This window comes from Saimiri boliviensis, chromosome X, assembly GCF_048565385.1.
Source record: "Saimiri boliviensis isolate mSaiBol1 chromosome X, mSaiBol1.pri, whole genome shotgun sequence".
Taxonomy (NCBI): domain Eukaryota; kingdom Metazoa; phylum Chordata; class Mammalia; order Primates; family Cebidae; genus Saimiri; species Saimiri boliviensis.
The window spans coordinates 50,183,617-50,189,616 of record NC_133470.1 but is presented as its reverse complement, the minus strand read 5'-3'; positions in this window follow the sequence as shown (position 1 = coordinate 50,189,616).

Sequence of the window (6,000 nt, the reverse complement as noted above, 5' to 3'; positions counted from 1 at the left end):
CTGCTAAATATTATTGTTCAAGTTACTTATATCCTTAAAAATTTGTTAACTAAACTGCTTTCTCAGTTACTGAATTATGTTAAAATAATTACTTATGACTGCAATTTTGCTCATTTATCCTTTTATTTCTGTCAATTTTTGTTTGACATATTTCAACTATTGATGGGGGTGAATACAACTTTATAAACATGTCTTACCACTGAATTGATCCCCTTATCATTAAAAATATTCTTATTTATATAAGGTAATATCCCTTGATTCAAAATATATTTGTTCTAGCATTAATACAAGCACACCAGCTGTCTTTCTACTTTTAGCCCTACAACATTTGTAATATTTCACTCTACTCTCTTCTTGCTCCCATGATTTCTGTTATCTTTGGTTTTCCCTTGGAACATTTTCTTAAACACGGTGTAGGACTTGTAGTTCTATCAGCTGTAACATTCTATTATTGTAGAGGAGCCCAGTTGATGTGATGATAATGTGTGGAGTGAGAGGAAACATTCTGTACTCTTATGAGGAGGTCTCAGTCTTTTAGTGAATTGGTGTCCTTGGTGTAGAAACTTCACAAGGGCTTCTGAGATTTTACCCCTCTTGAGTGAGGCAAGGAGAATAGAAAGGGCTGGAGTTGGGGCAATCCCTCCCCCTACACTGGGCCTTGGGAGCTGGCTTGGAGAACTACCCTTTTTTCCTCAGGTTACTCCACTCTGGTAAAACGAACTCAGACTTAAGCCCCAAGGCCTCTGTGATTGGAATATTAAGGAACAAAAGCTATAAAATCACAGGACACCTGAACCAAAAGCTCCAGAATATTATGGTATGAAATGTTGCTTGCAGAACTTTATGGATTCAGGGGATAAAGTCAAAGCCTCCTTGGTCTACGGCCTCAAAACTCTGATCCATAGGCACAGTAGTAGAACTGCAACAAGATGAAAATCGTCATGGCTCCTGACACTATGGTTGCTAATTCTATAATGCCAGGACTCTATACCTTTAGGTCTTTAAAGTAAAATTTAAAAATTATCAAACCCAAAACCCTGTGACCTCAGGAAGAATGAGAGCCTCTGTGACCTAAAGTTTTCTTGCTTCTGGATTCTAGGATCCCAGGGTGCTCTTGCTTGAGGGTCCTATATGACCCTGGGCTTTTGTGGTTGAGGGTCTCAATGGTTTCAGTCCCCACAGACCAATGTGTCAATGTTCTTAGAAGTCTATGGCTCCAGGTCCACAGGCTCCTGTTAGGTAAGATACCAGGACCCTAAGGTAGGCTCAAGTCTGTAAGACTAAAGAGTCATGGGATGATGGGATCTCTGCTCCCAGGATCCCACTGTTACCACACTGACTGATTTCTGGTTCTTCCGATACTAGCACTAAAAAAGGTTTCCAGGATCCTTCTTACCTGCTTCATCTTGGTACCAAACACGGAGCCACTTACGTCAATAACAAAAACCACATTCTTCTCCATAGGTGGAAGGCCTCTGGAGATAAAGTAGTGAACGAAATAGTCATCTTAAATCTGGACCAAAAATAATTAAAACCAAGAAGGACTGTGAAAGCCAATCTAAATCAGGTCCCCTCTTATTCTCCTGCCTAACACTCTGAGGTTTGCTTCCCAGGACTTCTCACTTTTTAAACAGGCATGGGTTTGACTGTTTGCTCACTGCCCATCTCCTTCACTAGAACCGTGTCTCTGCTATTCAGACCTTCATCCCAGGGCCTGCCCCACAGCTATGGAGGGAATGAGACTGGCATGTAGCCCAGGACTCCAAGGATTAGGATCTCTGTAATATATGAGTTCCTGTCTGTGAGAGAGTTGGGCTTGCACAGCCTTGAGAGTCCCTAGGGATATTTTGCCTGAGCTGCAGAAACTCCAAGTATTGTTTTAACCTCCCCGTATAGAGTGAGCCTGGGGCCCAGCTCTTTGCTGCCAGGGGCTGGGAGTTGCAAGGCCTCCCTCTCCTCCTCAAACCTCTTTTCTGCTGTTGCTGGGCAGAACAGGGAGAGGAGGAGGAAGCCTAAGCAGAGTGCGCTGTTTATTCAGAGGGGATTGGTTAGTCCAGGTACAGATGCCTTGGGCTGTCCTGGATGTGATTGGCTGCCGACTCCCCTCCCCCACTCCATTCTTCCCTCTGCAGAGACTGGGGGCTGGGACAGCTGAGGGAAGGGGAGGGGGGCTGGGAAGGCCTCTCAGGACCTGTCTCTGTTCAGCTCAGGGGTGTCTGTGCTGGCTGAGGGTCTGTGCTCCCTGTGCTCCTGTGAAGCTGAAACCGGCTCTGCGCAGGGTCACAGGCTTGTGCTCCTCTCTGCCCTCAGGCACACTCTGACCACAAGGCTGGACATTGCCTCTTCCCCCTCAGGGGGAAAGAGGACATGGGAGGACATCCTGCTCTTCCCCCTCCACCTTGGCCTTTGAATTCATTCACGTGTGCAATTGCAGCCTCCGTCTCCACTAATCCTGGCACTCTGGTACAGTTCCAAAAGGCCTGCGTCACCCACTCTGCAACTGCCCAAGGGCAGAACCCAGTGGCCTCTGCACACTTCCCACACCTGGGCCACTGAGAGCTCCTGGGAAAATCATGCCTACCTTTCCCTGATCCCATGCCCACCGGGACCCCCACTCCCTATCACATAACTCAGGGGCAGGACCCTGCTCACCAACCTCTCCTAGTCACCTCAGCAGTCATTCCATCCCACCCACCTGACTCAGGAAGAAAATTAAGAGCACGGGACCAGGGACACTTTGACCGCTCACCCCACCCTTGTACAGGGTCCACATTCCCACATACTTCCTCCCTTAGCCTAAGAACAAGGAGGTCCTGCCTTGAACCCCACTCACACCAAGTACCCAGCCCCACCAGTACTCTTCAGGTCCCCTCTCTCCAACCTCCTTTAACATGTACCCCACTAGGTCTTTCCTGGAACATAGAATTTTATTGTCTTTTCCATCCGCTAAGACTAGCTCTCGTTCCCAGTCCACTCCCAGACTTCTCTCTAGCCTCTTTTTCCCCTGAAGCATCACAAGCTGAGAAAGTGGACACCCTCAGTGGGCTCAAGTGTAAATCACTCCTGGGGACCACCACAAACTGGCTCCTGTGCCCATCCCGCATGAACACTTCCCTCTCTAAAGGCAACTCTGACTAGTTGTCTCCAAACTCAACGGCTGGGAGAGAGATGAAGCAAGATAGTGGAATAGAAGGCCTCACTGATCGCTCACCTCCCACGGAAGGACACCAATTTAACAGCTATCTACATATTTTTTAAAAAACCACCTTCAAAAGAACCAAAAATCAGGTGAGCATTCAGTAGCTGACTTTAACTTCATATCGATGAAAAGAGGCACTGAAGCGGTAGAAAGAACAGTCTTAAATTGCTGACAACTATCCCTACCCCACCCTCCACCTCTGCCCCCAGCAGCAGTGGCATGATGTGGAAGAGCATTTCTGTGTGTTGGGGGAGGGAGAGTGCAGCAATTGTGAGGCATTGACCTCAGTGCTGTCCTCTCAGAGCAGTAAAAACTAAACCAAACTCAGCTGATGCCTGCACATGGAGGGATCATTTAAAACAGCCCTAGCTACAGAATTACCCATGTCAGCAGTTGAAACGTGAGTTCCCACAAGCCTTGCTACCATGAGCTAAAGTGCTCCGGGGCTGTAAATAAACTTGAAAGACAGTCTTGGCCACAAAGACTGCAACTCCTAAGAGAGTCTTAGTGCTGAACTGGGCCCAGAAAGAGTGGACTGAGGGACACACAACCTGAGACACCAGATGGTGTGACTAAAGGAGTCCTGGCATTACTGCTTCTTTAACCCCAGGATTCATAGTTTGTGGTTCCAGAATAGACCTCTTCATTCTGCCTGAAGAGATGAGAGTGGAAAGGACTTTGCCTTGCCTCTTGTATACCAGCTCAGCCACAGAAGGATAGGGCACCAATCAGGATCATGAGATCCCCTTTCCAGGGCCTAACACCCAAACCACATTTCTAGACACACGTTGAGCCAGAAGGAAACCTACTGCCTTGAAAGGAAGGACCTGTTCCTGGCAGCGTTCTTTGCCTGCTAAATAAAGAGCCCTTGGGCCCTGAATAACCAGCAATGATATCCAGGTACTACATTGAGGGCCTTGGGTGAGATTCTGAGACATGCTGGCTTCAGGTAATGCACATTCCAAGCTGTGGTGGCTACTGCGAGAGACTTTAAGCTATACAAAATGAGAGGGAAAAGTAAATGAGATATTGACTTGTACTTTAGGTACCAGCTTGGCCACAAGGGTGTAGAGCACCAAGCAGTCTCTCAAGGTCCTAGATTCTGGGCATTGGTTTTTGGATGGCCTACAATCCAACATCTGGGCCTGCCCTAGGCTAAAGAGGAGGCTACTTCCCTGAAAGGTGAGGCCCAGGATAGGCTGCATTCACCACAAGGTGACTGAAGAGCCATTGGGCCTCAGAAGAACATCAGTCATAGTCTGTCAGTACTCCCTGTGAGCCTGTGGTGGCAGTGGCCATGAGACGAGGTGCTTCTGCCTTTGAAAAGGGAAGTGAAGAGTAGGAAGGACTTTGTCTTGTGGTTTGACTGCCAGCTTAGCCACAGGACAATAGAACAGCAGATAGAATTCTAAGGTGTTTGACTCTAGTCTGGCTCCTGGACAACACCACTGGACCCACCTAGGGCCTAGGAGAAATCACTACCCCAAAGCAAAGGACACAGGTCTGGCTGTTTTTGACACTTTGTGACTGCACAGCCCCAGGATCTTGAGAAAACATAGGTGAAAGCCAGAAGGTGATTACTGTAGACTTTGGGTGAGAACCAGTACTGCAGTTGTTTCAAGTCTGACCCAGTGCAATCATAGTGGTGGTGACCACAGGCGTGCTTGTGTCAATCCACCCCCAGTTTCAGGTGGCTCCCAACAGAGTGAGAGACTGTTTGTTTGGGAGAAAGTAAGGGAAGAGAACAAGAGTGTCTGGTAATGGAGAGAATTCTCTCAAATACTGTCCAAGAACATCAAGACAATACTTCTATGAGTCTGCAAGAATCACAGCATTGCTAGGCTTGGGGTGCCCCCTAAAGCAGATACAGTTTAGATCACAACATGTACATATATTTGAATATCTGGAAAGCCTCCCCAAGAAGGATGGGTATAAGCAAGCCCAAACTGCAATAATAAATAAATACCTAACTCTTCAATGCCCACAAACAGAACATCTAAATGTATCAAGAAAATGCAGGAAAACATGACATCACCAAATGAACTGAATAAGGCACCAGGGACCAATTCTGGAGAAGTAGAGATATGTAACCTTTCAGACAGAGAATTCAAAATAGCTGTGTCGAGGAAGCTTAAAGAAATTCAAGAAAACACAGAAAAGGAATTCAGAATTGTATCAGATGAAAGTAACAAAGAGAGTGAAATAATTTAAAAGAATTAAGAGGAAATTATGGAGGTGAAAAATACAACGACATACTGAAGAATGCACCACCAGGCTTTTAAGAGTGAAACTCATCAAGCAGAAGAAAGAATTAGTGAGTATCAAGACTATTTGAAAATACATGGTCAGAAGAGACAAAAGAAAAAAGAATAAGAAGCAATAAAGCCTGCCTAAAGGATCTAGAAAATAGCCACAGACAGGCAAATCTAAGACTTAGTGGCCTTAATGAGGAGATAGAGAAAGAGATAGGAGTAGAAAGTTTATTCGAAGGAATAATACCAGAGAACTTCCCAGACCAAGAGAAAGACATCAGTATCCAGATACAAAAAGGTGATAGGATACCAAGAAGATTTTACCTAAAAAAAAAAATGACCTTGAGCCATTTAATAATCAAACTCCCGAAGGTCAAGGCTTTTTTAAAAATCCTTAAAGCAGCAAGAGAAGGGAAACAAATAACAGACAATACATCTCCAATACTTCTGTCAGCAGACGTTTCAGTGGAAACCTTAAAGACCAAGAGAGAGTGGCATGACATACTTAAAATGCCGAAGGAAAAAAATACTTCTATCCTAGAATAGTAT